The sequence below is a fragment of the Macrotis lagotis genome, chromosome 7 (assembly GCF_037893015.1).
Source record: "Macrotis lagotis isolate mMagLag1 chromosome 7, bilby.v1.9.chrom.fasta, whole genome shotgun sequence".
In the NCBI taxonomy this organism is placed as follows: Eukaryota; Metazoa; Chordata; class Mammalia; order Peramelemorphia; family Peramelidae; genus Macrotis; species Macrotis lagotis.
In genome coordinates this window covers 63816149-63835502 of record NC_133664.1, presented here as the reverse complement: position 1 = coordinate 63835502, position 19354 = coordinate 63816149, and the positions used below count along the sequence as shown (strand labels likewise).

General features: G+C 36.7%; 1 protein-coding gene across 15 annotated transcripts in view; it reads right to left on the bottom strand.

Moving 5' to 3' along the window:
* KIAA1217 (KIAA1217 ortholog) overlaps positions 1–19354 on the bottom strand; it is a 564114-nt gene that overhangs the window by 100753 nt on the left and 444007 nt on the right. Inside the window, exon 1 of one of the 15 annotated variants that reach the window (XM_074193008.1) lies at positions 314–18920. The exons of the other annotated variants lie outside the window; for them this stretch is intronic. The gene's annotated coding sequence lies outside the window, so the exon portion shown is untranslated. Of the gene's footprint in view, positions 1–313; positions 18921–19354 lie in introns of those variants that run through there. 15 annotated transcript variants of the gene reach the window in all.

The following is a 19354-nucleotide window of genomic DNA, read 5'->3' as shown; positions in this document are numbered from 1 at the left end:
AACAAATCTTTGGAGATAAAAGCAGATGACAATTTCAAAGACCCATTTCTGGGGTTTAAAAAATTATTTAAAGTAATTTTGAGAAGTTGAACAAAAATAAATTATAAGAAGCTAAAATTAAAAAGCAAATAAATAAGTATAAATATTACTGATCACATATAATGATACTGAGGATAAAATATTTTAACTCCAGTCTTTTAACCCTATAACTCATATATTTTAACTGTATCACACTATACAACATAGAAAGTGGACAAAAATGAAAATGAATTTTGTATATCCATTTTACCCTTTAAGAATTAAAGCTACTTACTTTTACTCAAGGAATCACCTGCATAGCTAATGCTGAAAAAACCAACATTGGCTCTATTCCCAATTACGCAGTTCCTTTGTTTGCTGAGTTCATCTAAATCCTTATTTCCACACTTGGATATTTTAGACAGCAGCCTTCTTCATTGAAAAAAAAAAAGAGGGGAGTCAAAAACAACAAAGCCCAAGAGCAGAGTTCCTAAAATACAGCCCGGCTTGAATATTCCCAACCAGAAAAGGCCATTTTGTTTCCTCTAGTCACCTATGCCAACTTGCCCCAGGAATATGCGGAAAGTAGTGCTCCCCATGATAAGTATTTCTCCTCCCCTTAGAAATTAGTCACTGAATAACCTCAGACCTACATCCAACCGCAGGCTACTTCACATGTGACTCAGTCCCTCAACAGTTGCTTTCACAGAATAGTGTGCATACACACACACATGTACCATCTTAGGTCACTTAAGCAATAGAAAATGAAAGACAAGAGTTTCACTAGATTAAAAAACAAACAAGCCAAACCACAAGAAAGCTCCAAATATTAATTTCCAGAGAAGAGGAAATTTCAAACAGTTTCTGTTTCAGGTAAGCATATCGTTAACACGGAGTCCAGGAAAGTGCTCAACTCTTATTCTTTGGCCAAACTTTTGAAGTTCTTCTATTGGCAGCAGGATGAAATATGAAACTCTCTACTCTACTTACAGCACCTGAGCTAAACAGGACGGAGATACAGGAGACTGTCTACTAATTAACTAGAACTTAAAAAAAAAAAAGTTGAACTTTGGGCGGCAGTCATAAATCAATCCTGCCCAATATTACATAGGCAATTAAAATCATCCTGTAAAACAAATGCATGTATAGTGAAGGTGGGGGGGGAGATTGGTACAAAATATGTGTTTAGAAAGGGTAATAGCAACAGCAGTTCTGCCCCACCCTAAAGGAATCGGAAGGAAAAAAAAATCTATTGCAGCAGCTATGGAAGTCAGTAGACAACCTTTGACAACACCACCATTATCTTCTAGGTGAGTAGGACACAAAGAGGTGTGTGTTAAAAACAGGCAATTACTTGTGTGATCCTTTGGCTGAAGGATGGGTATTACTCTGAAACGAAAGGTGTAGAGAAGAAAGGAAGCAATTCGTTAGCTCCAAGAGAGTCCTACGTTAATCACCTCTCAGTTCTGTCTCCATCTCCCTTTTTTCCCCCTTCTGCCTTCAGGGAATGAGCAGAGTAGAAGGCTGTTCCAATGGGATTTGAATGAAAGAAGCATCATGACTCACTTGGCTCAGGATGCTTTTGGCAACTTGCCACACCCAGCCACCATGCTTTGGGCAGCTGGTCCATATTTCAAACATTTTTTATACTTTTGGAGGTTATTCTTGCTGACCAAAAGAATTCCATGACGTCTCTTAAATTAAAAAAAACAACAACAAAGCCAACAACCAGAAAATTTCAGGGGGCGGGGAGGGCTGCTTACCCGCATCAAAACTTCCCATAATTATTAAGGGTGGGGAAAAGAAGGAGCTTATGACATTGCCACACTCCCGAGACCTCTTATTAGAAATATTTTGACCAAGTGGTTGTAACTGATGCCGAATAAGAGGGTACAAGAGGGCAAAAGGAATGCAAAAGTCTCATGTATCTAACCAGTAAGGAACTGGTTATTTCTTATGCAAAAACTCTGCCACTGAGGCACATGGTAGTTATTTGACAATTTTGAACTTTCTGGTCAAAAATATGTTGCTTAGAAATGAGAATATGGATGTTTGTATGTCTGCTGAACCAGACATTATTTAGAATGGCTGATGGGGCTTGAAACAAATTATCTTCCTTCTCTGATGGAACATTTTCTATTCTTGCAAAATGGAAATATAGGGAAACTATTAAGATTCCAGTTTACACCACTGGTGATTTCTAACTTGTTGTAGTAGGCCTTCTGGTATTGGATTTTGCTCATCCACTGACCACTTGTTATATCAGACAAGCACCAAAGTATGCATGGAAGTCTTGTATCCTGTCAAAATAGAGGTATTTAACGATGTGATCCAATTCAGTTCAATCTAATTCAATAAGTATTTATTAAGGAATTATGTGAAAGTCACTATGTTTTCAATGACAACAAAAAGCCCTCAATAATTCTTACCCTCAGGAATTTAACTTCTATTTCTACATGTAATTAAGCAGTAAAGAGTAAACAGAAGGGCCTTGGTATCCAAGGACAATTGGTTCAGACAAAGTGACTCCAGTGAAAAAGTAGACTAGTGGAAACAAAAGGTACACTTGGAATTTAATTTGAAAAATGGAACTAAAATTATGTAAATAAAATTATTTGATATTTTAGTATTTAATAAAATTTAAATTCTATTTGGGTACCACAATGGTCACAGCATAGGATTTGGAGTCAAAGAGACCTAAAGTCAAATCCTGACTCCAGGATTCATTAGTTGTGTCACCTAGGAAAGTCTCTCAAATACTCTGCACCTCAGTTTCTTCATCTGCAAAATAGGATGCAAAACTTGCCTCATCTCTCATACCAAATGAGATAACAACCAGAGTTTTGCAATGTTAAGCTATATAAATTCTAGATATTATTAATATTAATTACATGCAATTTTTAGAATGAACAAAGAATGTATCAGGTGTTATTTTTTCAGAGAAAATAATTCTTTTAACAAAATGCTCTTTTATTTCAAGTTGGTGGTAGACAAAGAGGGTCATTTGCAAAAATATTTGGACGTTTTTGTCTATTTCCCCCAAGAATCTGTCTGTCTTAGTCTTTTTGATATTCAAATCATTTTCTTTTTGAGAGCATACTGTTGAGTGAGGCACTGACATAGACTCTGGCAGAATGGACTGCAATATTTGGGGACAGATACTAGGGTATGGAAGAATCTCTGAGGAGGAATAAATTTTATAATTGATCAGTCGATTAGTTAATAAATTCATAAGAATGAACAAAATCCATGTTATGATAGAATCAACACTATGTTCAAAGATTTACTCCATATTGAAGCAACAAATTCCATATTATGATTATTTAGACCATGATATATTAGAAATAGAATAGTCTTTGGTAGGAGGAAGACCTTGGACTGTGATCTTGAGCAAGTCATTTAACTTACACTCTAAAATGGAATATAAGATCTAGATCAATTAAAATAATGATGAGAACTGAGGACTTCTTATATAAGACAGAAAAAGTAAAAACAAATAAGAATCAGGAAATCCTAGACAGCACTTAAGCTTCACTTTAAGGGAGGGAAGCATTCTTTGAAGAGGATATCAGAAGTGAGGATGTTATAAGTATGGACAAAATTTTGGAGGCAGGAGATAAAAGGCTAAATTCAAACTGATCCAGAGTCATGCAAACTGTCTTATATGTAAGCTTTTGATGACCTTGCAATACTCAACACATTTGGGAAGCATTTCTAATATACTTTCCTCTCTACTCTATTTCACTTTCAGGAACAAATTGTCTTTGGTCCTCCAAGTACACCCTACTGATGGTGCCTGGTCTCATCGCTATTGAATGCTGCTTCAATCCCATGGGAGACTAGGATAAATCAGCTCTTTTCTAATACTATAAGGCTCACCTGAGGGAGGTGAGTTCACTCTTCCAAGGCATTAGCTAATACAGTAGATAAGGTAATCTTATGACCAATCTCTAGTTGCCCTGGAAGAGCTCATTCACTTCACCTGAGTGAACAGCTCATTCCCCAGAGATCTGTTCATTCGTGCTAATTCACCACCAAATCTGGCCCAGTAAGCACACACTGAGTCAGCCACTAATACACCAGTTTCCTGTTTAATTACTTTGCTAGAACCCCTTAAGTCTGGTCTATTTAGTTGTACTATAGCCATCTTTTAATTACAATTCTCATTAGTGTAGAAAGTACCCTACTGAATTCTTCTTTTTAAACAAACTGACTACATAAACAAAGCTTGGACTATTTGTTGTTTCTAAATTAGCATTAATGAAGGAGTAAGGTTACCACTGCACATTTAACATGACTGCTCACTGATGACCCTGACAACCAAATTAACTTTAACAGTTCTAGAGATTTATTCAAATGCCTCTTCTTTCCTATTCATTCCTTTCTTAGTTTAAGAGAGGGGAAAAGTACTCACTCCTGCTAGGGTACATGCAGGAGCTGTTGAGAGGGGTATGCCTGTTTGGATGAAAAATGGTCCATTTCATCATTTTTCAGTGGTATTTTGAAGTTCTGTTGTGATTGAAAGCTGGGAGCTTTATCACATTTTATTTCATCATAAATAAAATGTCTCCTGGACATGGAACAGTCAGGTCGATTAAAAGACCCACACTCCCATACACACATACACACACACACACACACACACACACACACACACACAGCCCAGGAAAGGGGCTCCACCAATGATCTACTTACTGCCAAATCAAAGGTAAACTTGATTTCTCCAGGTATTTTGTCTCTGAGACCTTTACAGTCTCCTCCAGGTCCACGCTTTACTGACAAAGACTGGACATCAGTCATGATTAAAGAGTTTTCTGTGGATACCAGGGAAGGCACTGGAGAGAAATAAGTTACCTCAGCAGACCACAATTAAGAACTCTAGTGTACTATTGGACAAACAGAAGTAAAAAAATGCTCCTCCTCCCTCAACAATGCCTTTGTGGACACTGTGGTGATAGCTAGCCTATTTAGAACCCCTTGAGTTTCAGCTTGGGAGATGAAATTTTAAAGAGAATGAAACAGCAAATGTCTATGGGGAAATTTTAGTCATTTAATTCTATTCCCATATACCCATTTTCTGGATGGATACTTTTCTACAAGTCATTTACTTCTCTTTGTTAATATGTTTCTGTACTATTTACTTAAACTATTCTCTTTCTGTCATCATCCAAATTGAAATTTTAACTTCTTGTCATTTTTAACTTTTTAGAGATTTGGGTTTTTTGTCTTTTTTTTTCCTCAATTCACTTGCCCCTTGAATTCCTATTACATTTGTCTGTAAGAATATAATTTAGCATTACCTTACACTGAAGGCATATTGTCTTGCTCTTGAATTGCTTTGCAGGTCATATCTCTTCATGATTGTAAATGTCTTTAGGGGCAGAGACTAAACTGTGCAATTTTTCTTTTGTATCACCTAATGGGAAAATATGATATAATGGAAAGAATGTTCAATTTGGGACTTGCTTAAAATCTCAATTCTGCCACTTAAAATCTTTGTGAGCTCTGCCCTAGGTCTCAGTTTCCTGATTTGTAAAATGAGGGAGCTGGATTCTATTGCCTCCAAGGTCCCTTTCAGTTCATATTCGTGATCTATGATTTACTGATCAAACTCTATATATGCCTAGGAATAAATACTTATTGATTATCTCCAAATTATAATTTGGAAAATGAATAATTTTTAATTAAAAATGACTATATCTTCTATGTACCATTCTTCTCATGTACATGGCTCATCTTTAGTGGCAAGCTAGCAATTATTTGGAGCATTCTTTTCTTTGTTTTTGTTTTTGCAAAGCAATGGGGTTAAGTGACTTGCCCAAGGTCTTCTATCCTTCTTTAGATTCCCAGTGCTTAGTTCAATGTCTGATACATAGTGGGCACTTAATGAATACTAACTCATCTGAATAGTGAATTAAAGGTGTTCTATCTAGAATCTTTTTGCTGATCAAACAACTTTTAAAGATGTCTTTTGAGATGCTATTATATGAATGATCACATAAGATGGAAGACTGTGATCCCTAACAGTAGGCAATGACGAGAACACGGGAAAAATAAGGTATAACTATATCACGTCAAATACTCATTATGTCCCAGCATTCTGCTGGGCAATGGGAATTAAGGATATGAACACAAAAACCCTGAGTAGTCTCTGACCTAGAAGTCTTATGCTTTATGTAAATCATAGGAAAAAACAAAATGGGAAATAAGCAGAAGGTAAGTGTTCACAGGCAAAACAAAGTGAGAAACAGCAGATACATCGCAACAAGTCTGACCAATGGCAATTATGAGAAGTTGGGTCAGAGGTATGAAAATGGTAGCATGGGTAGGTGGCGCAATGGTCTTGGATTCAGGAAGATCTGAGTTCAAATCCAGCCCCAGATACGTAATACTTAGCTATATGACCTCAGGCAAGTCACTTAACCCCATTGCCTTGTAAAAACAATAAAAAAGAAATAGTTCAATGATATAATGAGTGTCAGACTTGGAGTTAGGAAAAATCCAAGATCAAATGCTTCCTTAGATACTGACTAGTTGTGTGACTCTGGGCAAGTCACTTAACCTCCTTCAGTCTCAGTTTCCTCATCTGTAAAGGGTATTAATAATGGCATCTAGTTGGTGGGATAACTTCAAGTATCAAACAAGATTTATTTACATATATGCATATATATATATATGTATACAAACACATATTGCTTTTCCAACTTTAAAGATTTTTTATAAATATTGGCTGTCATTATTGTTGTTATGACACATATACTTACACACATATATCTGAAGGGAGTATCAAGTAATATTGATCCAAGAGAAGGATTTACTAATTGTGGGAAGAAATATATAGTATTAATCAACTTTCATGCCTTAAGGTTACTTTAGTACAAACTCATTTTAAAAATATTTTTGCAGGTGACATTTACAGACAAGTTATTAGTACAGCAAACAACCTGGACTCCAGAAGACTATTCTTATTATTCTTTATTTTGTAAAGACATTGTTTAATAAATATTTAATAAATATTCACTGTCTCGCTTTGATGGTTTAAAAAAATCTGAAAGTTGACAGGTCATACATTTTACAGAAGTGAATTTTTCTAAGTAAAACACATGAAAAACTATAAGTAAACAAGTTCTATTCCCCTAAACCTTCCTCTCGACTCCAGAATGAATATACTTCTGCTCAACCCTTAGCAACAAACTCCCTTCAAAACCAAGAAATCCCCCAGGTAACCCAGACAGGGAGGTGTGTAAAGTATGAGCACAAAAAGAATTCCCACCTGGAAGTTGGAGAGCAGATGTCACCTGTGATATAATTATAGATGTTTCTGAGAGAAGATGTGGTACTTTCCCAGTTCTCATTAGCAATGAGAGATGCTCAAAACTTTCCCAAGTTTATAAACTAGACCCGCAGGTCCTAACAAAACCAATTGTTTTCTTTGGGTTTATATGCAGACTTGGCAAAGAAACCCAAAATATCTTCTAATTTGACTCCCATCGGTTGTCCTGACTGGGCTCCCATGTGTATTGCCTTAATGAGTTATTATTATGCAAGCTCCTAAAATAGGCCCTATAGGGTCATACAAAGTTCTGTAAAAGAAACATCTCTACTTTCAAGCAATGTATAGTCTAATTGGGGAGATGTGACGTACATATAAATATAATTGTCAATCATAAAAATTAGTTAAAAGGGCAACAAATATCAGAACTAGAAAAATATGTGAATAAAATTCATAAGAGAGAAAGAAATTACCTCTAGTTGAGGTCATCAGAGATTCTGAAAGGGTTTTGGTGGATAAGAAGAAAGGGTATGCACTGAAGCTAAAAGGAAGGACATGTAAAAAGTCAGAGTAATGAGAAATTATTGCCAGGTCCTTTGGGGGATGGTGAGCAGGCTAGTTTGGCTACAGGATGGCCTTTGCTCTGAGAAGTGGTAAATGACATATTCAATTCAGTGATAGAATATATGTCACCACAGAGTCAGAAGTCAAGATGCTTTTGTATTTTCATGAATGACTTTATTAGACATTGAGTCATAAGGGAACTCAACATACATCTATTAATTACCTGCAATATATATTAAATAATAAAGATGCACAGTCAAAAATGAAATGTTATCTGTCCTTAGGTAGCTTCCATCCAATGGTCTTCTTTGAGAACAAAGGACAAACATCATTCTGAGAGCCTGAATTCTAATGGGATGATTGGGGATCCTGAATGGTTCTTTACTGTTTCCTCATTAGAGATGCATGTCATCATATTTAAAGACTTCCAACTGAAGAGCCTCAGAATCTATGAACTCCCAGAAAGACCTTACACTCAAGTGTAAAAGGTAAATATAGAAATAGGATCTTCTTTTGATGCTCTAAAAAGGGAACGGAGTGCCTGCCAACTCACTGAAGGCCACTATTTTTTCCAATCTAAATTCAGGTCCAAAGCTATCTGAAAGGGGTCATCTGTAGAACAGAAAATTATTGAGTGTTATAAAAGTCACAAGAGAAGGCTAAACTAGAAGCAAGCTTGTTAACTTTATCTAGAAATGAAAAGCAACAACAAGCCCCTAAGATACCCACAAGCCCCACAGGAGTACTCCATTTCAAAGAAATACTTTCCTGTTTTCAGTTCAAATATCAGAGCAGTCAGCCACCTTAGGAAATCTGAGATGGTTAAACTCACCAGTTCTCCTTCTATGGATGAAGACCAGGCCCAAAGGCAACAAATTTGGGGTTTGTGACTGCAGTGAGGCTAGCATAGCATATGTCTCACATGTAGCTTTCCTATGCAATGCCCTATAGAGGAAATGGGGATGATTTGAGTCAATACATTTTATTTCCTCTCTCCCCTTTCCTCCACAAAAATATAATCATGACGTGGCCAGAAAAGAACTAGAATCTTCATCCATAGTAACCGAACGAGAATTGAGAGAGGCTCCAAGTGAGATGAAGACCTGTATTCCTAAAATAAAACTCACAATGAAGAAGGTTGAAAGTAGTTACCAGATATAGGTGCTGGTGGTTGGGAGAGTTTCCCATCCTTTTCCCCACAACAGGTTTTGAAATCAGGAGACCTGGGTTTCAAACTTGCTTCTGTCATTTATTTCCTTTATAACCTCAGATTAAGTCATTTCATTTGTTTGCATCCCGATTTCCTCTTTGCAAAAAGGGGTATACGCGCGTGTGTGTGGAGGGGGAAGGCAATTAGATGATCTCTTAGGTTATTTCCAGTTTGAACTTTAAGATGCCAAGAATGAAGGGGCAGCAATGGATAGAGCACTGGCCCTGGAATCAGGAGGACTTGAGTTCAAATTCGACCTCAGACACTTAATAATTACCTAGCTGTGTGGCCTTGGGCAAGCCACTTAACCCTATCTGCTTTGCAAAAACAAACAGCAACAACAACAAAGATTCTAAGAACTAAAAAAATGACTAAAAAGTCAAGTTGATCAGGAAAAGACACAAGAGAAGCAACTAAGTGTATAGAGCACCAGCCCTGGGGTCATTAGGACCTGAGTTCAAATACAACCTCAGAAACTTAATAATCACCTAGCTGGTGACCTTGAGCAACTCACTTAACCCCACTGCCTTACCCCCGCCCCAAAATGAAAAGGCACAAGATAGCTCTCAAACTTGAGTCCCCAGTGATAGAGCTTAACATGCAAAATTTTTGAAAGGGACATTTGGAAAGTATTTGTGTAGTGTAGTGGAAAAAATAAAGGCAAGTATCTTCTTTTCCAGTGTCATCTTCATGAGCTGAATAGCTGATTTTCCACAGATGACAATCTGCTAGAAATGGTTTAACAATGAAGTGGACATCTGCATATAAATGTATTGTTTTACTATTTCTGATAAGAATCTCTTCCTGACTAGGGAAGTTGGATGTTGCTACCATGATTTTTTTGTCTTTTTTTTCCCCGGGTTTTTTTTTTTTTTTATGGTGTAGGGAGAAGCTTTAGAAATGCTATTTAATTAGAACGTACACTTGTTCACTCTCCCAGGGCTTAGGGTCTCTGGAGCTGAAGGTACATGAACAATAAAAAGCATCTGGGTCTAGAAAATATTACAAAGTCCTCTCTTACCATTGATAGAAATGTCATTGAAATAAAATAGAAGCTTAAAAATGCATGTATTGTCTAAACTAGAATTAAATCCTCTCTCTAGTCGCCAAGATCACATCCCAAAAGGAAGGTCCTTTTCCTGTCACTTGGAAGTGGACTAGTTTAGAAAATCAATTTCAATAAGATTGGAAAAAAGAAGACTTTGGGAGGAAATAGATGCTAACCATTAACTGGATCTTTCACTAAATCACCATCTCATACAAATGATCTCTTCAAACCCAAGCCATTCTCCCTAATCCAGTACTGGCAATCCAGATCAACTTCCACAATAGAGATCTATTATTCCTCTTACTTCTGATGGCAGCAAAGTGGCAAGACCTGGAGTCATGAATTCAAATCTGACTTCAGACACTTAATCTTGTTTGCCCTGGTTTCCTCAACTTTTAAAATGAGTTGGAGAATGAAATGACAAACCACTCCAATATCTTTGCCTAGAAAGCCTCAAATAGGGTTGCAAAGAGTCAGACACAACTGAAAATGATTGAGTACATACATAACTGCACATGCTACATGCTAAGACTGAGGGTTCAAATACAAAAATGAGACAATTCTTGCCTTCAAAGAATTTACATTTTATGAAGAATTCCTATTTATGAGGAATAGTATATATATTATAGAAGAATGGTAGTTAAGGGAAGGGAATTTTGGTCCAAGTAATTAAACATAAAATGGTGAGCTGAATAAATGAAACAAGAGCAATGGTAGTTTAACACCTCATTACAATAATTAGTTCATTCTAAGCCTATGCAGTGATACAATGGCCCTAAGGTTCACTTGGTTCCTTCCTCTTTGGGTTTAGGGAGTTTATTTTAGATGAAAAGTTCATAGTTTATTCACAAATGTTCCAAGTCCACAGTTAGAAAAATTCCTAATGTCTAAGTAAAGGTTGGGCTTTCTGCCTAACCATACATTTATATCAATCTCTAGTTAATTCCTGGCCTCTGTGGGTAAGACAAAATTCAGTTACTAGACACATTTGGTTAACAGAGCAACAGACTTTAATATAATGTATTATAACGATGCAGCATAGTAAATAGTGGAGAATCATCTCATATTCTATCATATCTTGTCCTATCATATCATAAATTATAATATTGCGCAATGTCACATAGCAGATACTTAAAAAATGTTTATTGTCTTGACATGAATGGAATGTAGATAGACGAGCATCAGGAAGGGAAGCTGGTGGAAAGCAAACCTTTTCTTGGGACTTTTCTCAGCCTAGGTCTTCCTAGTAGAGATGCCTAGAGACCAAAGACAGTCCTCAATATTTCCCTTCTCTTTCACAGTTTAGTTATCTCTGTTCCTTTCTTGCTCCAATTTCTTAAATTCATTTGCAGATCAGAATCTCAATTCCTTTTCCCCATCTGAGATAGTTTTTCATTTTGCTAAAAATTGCTTAGGGAGTGACTCACTGTCTCATATAATGACTTTGATTTAGTGGAATGGAAAGGCCCTATTAGCACTCAGTTATTATTGTCTTTTAAAATAAAAAAATAGGGTGGCTAGGTGGTGCAGTAGATAGAGCACTGGTCCTGGAGTCAGGAGTACCTGAGTTCAAATCCAGCCTCAGACACTTAATAATTACCTAGCTGTGTGGCCTTGAGCATGCCACTTAACCCCATTGCCTTGCAAAAAAAACCCCCCAAAACTCTAAAAAAATAAAAATAAAAAAATAGTTCTCACTTAGCCAAGGCACCAGAGCTCACTTTTACATTGTATTGATTTAATTACTATGTCCAAAGCAAAAAGTGTGGAGAAAGAGGGGTCACATTCAATGACAGGAAGCTCAGAAGATGGACAGGAATAACTAAGATGGAATATGAAGCATGTATGATCGCCTGTGGACTACATAAGTTTACTCTCATTAACTCATCAATCAAACACCTGAAATTTAGGGATGGAATTCAAAAGTTTAAAAAAAAATTAAACTTCCTGAAAGACTAGAGGCATATTTTTCTGGAGGTCTGTTTCAATAAATATTACTCCATTTGAGAAAATGGGCAACAGCAGAATCAGTGGTAAGATGGTGAGAATGGAGAATAGGATATGAATAGGCTATGAAAATGATCCAACAGAAAGAAACTGTATTTTCATTTGAACTATACTGATATCAAAGTGAGACTTCCAGAGTCTAAGCCAAAGGATACTCTCTTGAAGGCTTCCCTAAGAACCACTGTTTTTCTGGCTGTAGGAGAAGGTGTGGTCTCTATTATCTCTCATGAGCATCACAAAGCAGGGTACCCAGGCTAAAAATCAAAACAAAACCTATTTCTCCTTCTCTAACTCACAATATCTGGCACATTAGCTTTTAACATTTGCTTTTCTTTCCTAATACCTTTTTTTCACTTCTCATAAACTATCTTCTGAGATTCTAAAATAGTTGGGAGATATAACTGTGGTGTCATTTCGGGGATAACTTGAAAGACTGTGGAAAATGGAAAAGGTATTACAATATCAGCAAAAGACAAATTTCTAACTAATTGTCAAAAGAAAGGGAAGGGGGGCGGCTAGGTGGCGTAGTGGATAAAGTACCGGCCTTGGAATCAGGAGTACCTGGGTTCAAATCCAGTCTCAGACACTTAATAATTACCTAGCTGTGTGGCCTTGGGCAAGCCACTTAACCCCATTTGCCTTGCAAAAACCTAAAACAAAAAAAAAAAAAAACAAAAAGAAAGGGAAGGGAACATTCTGCTAATCATATGGCAATGAACTTGATTTTGATTGCTGTGAAAATTCTAGGAGAGTTGGTGATCAATAGAAAGGAGAACCATGATTACAAAGAGCCAGCATAGCTTCTTTAAAAATGGATCATTTTAGACAAAACAATTCCTTTTTTGACAGAGTTGATGAAGTTCATCCTTCATTTTCCAAGGACCAGTGACATCAAGGATAATGTCTCACACGCGAAATGGATTTAAGTGAGATAGAGTTGAGCTAAGCCATCAGCCTGACTCTCTCTTCCAGTCATTGAAGCCCAATGGTAAGACAAAAATTAAGATGCCTGATAATAGTAGGGAGTGCAGTGGATGACTTTGGAGTCTCCAAGGTCTGACAACTCTAAGCACGCCACAATGCTTGCTTCAGTCACCATCATGTTTTCCAGAACAAATTATTCTTCACCCATTGACAGGGTTACTAAACTAGTAGATGTTATATAGTTTGTTTGTTTGTTAGGTTTTTACAAGGCAAATGGGGTTAAGTGGCTTGCCCAAGTCCACACAGCTCCGTAATTATCAAGTGTCTGAGGTTGGATTTGAACTCAGGTACTCCTGACTCTAGGGCTGGTGCTCTATCCACTATACCACCTAGCCACCCTATAAATATAGTTTATCTATATTTTAGAAAAACTTTTCAAAAAGTACCCCACATTCTTCTTGTGAGAAAAGATGGAAAGACACAAAAAGGATGCAAAATACAATTGGATGTCTAGATTCAAAGAATAGTTGTTAATGGTTCAATGTCAAAACGGCGGAAGATCTCCAAGTGCAGGAGCCCTGGGGAGATGTGTTTGCCAGTAATTTGGATATAAACAAAAATGATATGATCATCAGAATTGCAGATGACACAAATTGGGATGGATTATCACCACACTGAATGAAGGTCAGGATCCAAAAAGATCTTGATAGTCCAAGCATTGAGTTGAATCCAATATGATAAAATTCAATAGGGTCAAATATAATGTCTTATGCTTGAATAAAAAAAAAATAGCTTTGCAAACCTAAGAGAGAGGAAGCATGGATGGACAAAAGTTTGTCTAAAAAAAGATGGTGGAAATTTTAGTGAACTGCAAGATAAATATGAGCCAGCATTGTGACATGGCCACCCAAAAACCCTAATGCAGTGTATTAAGACAGTTGTTTTAAGACAAGCATAGATTCCAAGCATAAAGTAGTGATAGTTCCTTTGTACTCTGCTGTTGAAAATTCTTCTGGGGTTTGGGTTCAGCTTTGGATAACCAGTTTAAGGAGAATATGAGTAAGGGAGAAAGTATCTGGAAGAAAACAAACAGGATGGTAAAGGGTCTTGAGACTTTGGTATTTGAGAATCAGTTGAAAGAGCCTGAAGGGAAATTCTATTTGCCTTCAACCTTTTGAAATACTATCTTGCAGTTAGTGGAAGAACTATCTTGTTGAGGAAGGGTTAGACTTGTTTTTTGACCTCTGAAGGTATTAATAGAGCAACAGGCAGCAATCTCAAAAAAACAAATGTAATTTTGATGATAGGGAAAATTTTCAAGGTCTCTTCCACCTCCCAAATTCTTGATTCTGTGAAGACCTAGTACATATACAATACAACTGTATATTGATTTAATATAATTTGGCAATGTTCCCCTGACATTTTTGTAAAGTTCTATTTGTGAGTGTTGACAAATTCAAAGGACTTGATTCATTTTTTTTACTCCCTCCTCAAGCTCTTTTCACAGAATATAACTGAGCAGAAACTTATTAACATTGCAACCAAATTCCATCAGTGTTGGTACGAATAATAAAAATACGAAACATTTAAAAACAACATATTTCAGTATTAAACTGGTCAGATTAACATAATTATATCCTTAGGTTGCCAACAGAAGCACATTTCTTATTTCCATCAGAATGCAAGGTTCCCTCCCAGATCACAAGCTAATAGACTCCTTGGTCTAAATATATACAGTAAAATCTGTAGCAAATTTCTGCAGCAGTAGGGTCTGAACCCCAGAGATAACTGGTGAGTAATCTGTTTCACAGTGAAGCAGATTTTTTGTTTTGCTGCTAAACAGCTGCTAGGAAATATATTTTTAGATTATTTTTTCTTTAAAAGGCAAACAAAAATACTGCCCACTTTGTGGGTATGTAACCAGAATTTACCCTCTTTTCCTCCTTTCCTACTGAGAGGTAGAGCCATCTGTAGGGATCCAGTTTGTGCCTACCTTAAAAGTGAAAGCATGAATATTTCACTTCCTCACCTTTCCTGAGAACTATACCTATTTGTTTTCAAGGAGGGATATGGAAAACACCATTGGGTGAAATCATGTGACTGTGTGTCATATCAGATGCCTGCAGTTTCTAAATTACTCAAATCAACACTTTTGCACTCAATGACATATAAGGAAGGCATTTAAAAAATGTATTTGGAGATTGAAGGAAGACATCCCAACTCCACCCCTCAGCTATTCCTGCCAGAGCAGAACAAACTCAAATCATTTGAACCAGTTGAAATGATTAAAATCAGAACAAGGGCAAGCAAAGTCTTTGATTTCATAGGCGAGGGGGAAAAAAACAAACAGGTAGATCTGGTGTATCAAATGAATTAAAACACATTTTTTTACATCTGAAATATGTAGTGAGTTAAACTAAGAAGAGGAGATTTTTTTTTCATAGCTCAAATCACATTTCACATATTCATACCTTTTCTCATTAGAGTCCTAATGAAGGATTTTCAGTAGGAAAATACCATTGTCAAAAGTTTGTTGTACTGTATGACATCAAATTCAATGTCTTTAAAAGTCTTTATATCAAAACTATTCTTTTTTTATTCCATTATAAACCAGAAAAGAATGCATTGATATCAAGAACTACAAGGGATAGGCAAAAAATTTGAATATTGGCCTGGAATCCATGAAATTAACCAAAATATGAGCAGCTTCTAGGGGAGGAAGGAGCCACAATGATGAGATCTCACTTCCATTTAAATAGTCAGTCAATAAACATAAAATACAACCCATCTCTTCTTTTCCCACTGACCTCCCTGGAAGTTTTTAAGACATATTATAACTCAATAAACACAGTTTGGTTCTTTGCTAAAAAACAATTTTGGAAGAAGCCTCATGACACGAGTAAGTCAAGGTTTCATGTAGATATTTCTTATAAAAAAAACTTACTATAAAAAGGCAGACTTTTCAAAATAAAATTATAATACCATAAAACCTAGCTAAGCCAATATTGTTGTTATTCAAAGTACTTTGTAATTTGTAGCAGCTGCCATTTCCCAGGTGACCTGATGGCCTATTGTTCTTCAATAAAAATATTGGATAATCCAAACCTGGTTACTTCAAAACTCAATTTTCCCCCCTAGACCCATCCATTTCCAATTAAAGAAGTCTGACTGCACTATAAGATCTCTATATTATTTTTCAGGAAGATGATCTAAGAGATATGTGCCATTCTCTGAAGTGAAAGGAAAAGCTAACCATGTTTTGTCCTCTCCCCCTCATTAGAATAGATGGAGTAAGAACTGAATATCATCTAAATCAAGATCTCCCTCCATCAAAAAAACCCCCAAACAACTCAATACAAAATAATCCTTTGCTCATATATAGGAGATCAAAATACAAAAATACTATATAAGAGAGAATGCTGAGATTAGGATCTGAAAGTCAGAGGTTGAAAGTAAATATTAGTGAAATATAGATTTTTTTAACTTCTCTACTATGTTATATAATTTGAAGCAGCATGCTGGAGGGATTAATGGTCAATAGATCAATACTGATAAATAATCAGCACCTACATAATGATTCAAGTCTGCCAAGTATTTTATCAACATTATCTCTGATTTTCTAGAGAATCTTGGGGAGTGATTGCTTTTATTATCCTAGTTTTACAAATGAGAAAACTGATATAGACAATAATTAAGTGACTTGCCTAAGGTCATAAAGCAATTGAAATGGTTAACCTTCAGTCAGAAGTCAGATCCTTCCTGACTCGATGTCTAGTATAGAGCTCTAACCATTGTACCACCTCGTACACCTTTAGTTTTTTTTTTTTGGTAAGGTAATGGAGTTAAATGACTTGCCCAAGGTCACACATCTAAGTAAGTATCTGAGTATATCTGAGGCCAACTTTTAACTCGGGTACTCCTGACTCCAGGGCTGGTGCTCTGTCCAACTAGCTGCCCCTGTATACCCTTAGTTTTCCTACCATAGAGCGAGGTAGCGTAAAGTTAAGTCTGAGTGTTCTTCACAGTAAAAACAAGAAATTGGACTTTCACAGAATCTTAGTGTTGGGATGGGCATCTCCAGCCAGCCACTGTAACCCCCTAATGTACCTCAACCTGAACTACTTCCTATAACCTATCAACAAAATGGTCATTCAGCATTTCCTGGAAAATCTACAATTAAGGTATCTACTATCTACTAACTAAGGCACCCCATTCTACTTTAGTATTACCCTAATTGTTAGAAATTTTTTCTTTACATTGAGCTTCCCTGAAACTTTGGAAATTTCTACCCATTGCTCCTAAGGCTGATCACTTCAGCCAAGCAGAACAAGCTGAATTTCTGCCACACAACAATCTTTCACATACTTGAACTTACTTATCATCTCCTCCCATCTTCTCTAACATAAATACCCCCAGTTCCTTCCATTGATTCAATTCTAGTATAAAAGTTTATTCAACTATAGAAGACAGCGGAAAAGTTTTGAATGACAAATCATAGGACCTATGTTTAAATTCAAGATCAGTTGCAGGTGGAATCTTGGCCAGGTCACCACCTCTCTGGGTCTCAGTTTCCTCATCTACAAAATAAGATTTGATTAGATGATCTCAAAGTTTGCTTTTTGGTTCCAGGCCTATGGAACCAATATGTGCTAGAGAAGGAAAGAAGGAAGGAAGGAAGGAAGGAAGGAAGGAAGGAAGGAAGGAAGGAAGGAAGGAAGGAAGGAAGGAAGGAAGGAAGGAAGGAAAGAAGGAAGGGAGGGAGGGAAGGGGGGAAGGGGGAAGAGGGAAAGAGGGGAAGAGGGGAAGGAGGGAAGGAAGGAGGGAGGGAGGAAGGGAAGGAGGGAGGAAAGAAAAAAAGAAAAAGGGAGGAAGGAAAAGGAGGTTTCTGTCCTCAAGGAACTTACATTCCAATTGAGAAGAGGTTATATGTACCTACACAGATAAATAGATAAAAATACAAAATAAATGCAAAGTAACAAAAAGTGAGAAGGCACTAAAAAGTAAAGAATCAGAGAAGGTTTCACTCATCATTTAGTATTAGAGCTGAACCTTGAAGGGAGCTAGGGATACTATCACACTTGAGTAAGGACAAAGATAAATTAGAATAGTGGCCAGAGAAGAACAACCAGGAGGATGAAGAGTCATAATTTTATGCTTTCTTAAAATAAACTTGCTTACTTGTTTTCAGTTCATGAAGCTCCATCTCCCACCTCCATATCTTTGCCAAGGCATTGTCCTATTTCCTATCAATTGGACCATGGAGTGAAACAAATGAGAAGGATGTCTTGTATAACATATTCAACCATAATAAACAGAATTGAGCAAGTCATGCCATCAATCACTTGGTTGTTTGATGTGGTCCTCTTCGATACTGAAGGACTACCATTAGGTCTATCTAAAATGTGCTGCTTGGAACTTAACAGAATAATCTGGAGATGGTCTGAAAAATATCTCTGAGGTACCTTCTTCCTCTAGTATCCTGTGAGCTTATTCTCCTCCCTAGTCTCCTTACTGCTTGCTGGTACAAGGGCTGCACATAGTGCTTTAAAAATGCTCACTAAGGGGCAGCTAGATGGCACAATGGATAGAGTAGGTCCTGAAGTCAGGAGGACTGGAGTTCAAATCCAACCTCAGATATTTACTAGTTGTGTTACCCTGGGCAAGTCATTTAACCCAAACTGCCTCCTTGAAAAAGAAATTGAACTCAATGGATTGGTCAATCCATAACTTGATTAACTACCATTCTGCTGGTAAAAGTGTACCTTGAATATACTTGAAAAGTGGCTCCTAAACACTTTGGAGTGGCAGAAGCCTTCATTTTCTATAATATTTCAACATATACATCATACATTTGAATATATACTTTATATGTATATTTTATAATTATACTTCAATATATAATACTTTCAACAGTTCAATCTTCTAAAATGAAATTTTAAAAATAATAATAATAAAATGATCCTTACATGTCTATTCTGACATCATACAACATACAATCCATTTCTATGTGTGCTTAGATATCTGCTATCATGGGTGGAGAGGACTCCCAGTGATAGCACTCCCTCCTTCTGTTGAGGAAAATCAGCAGCTGCCCTACAAAACTGAGAGGTACCTACTTCACTGCAGAGTTCAATGACTTGCCAACACCTTTTAGAGGTGAGATTTCCTGACTCCAAGGCTAATGCTCCAACTCTACACCCGGACTATTGTCTCTCTCCTTCCCTCCCTCACAGAAGGGCACCATGCTGCCTCCTTCTCCAAACCCACAATAAATAGGTATTTAGATATAATTAATTTTATTTTCAATCTG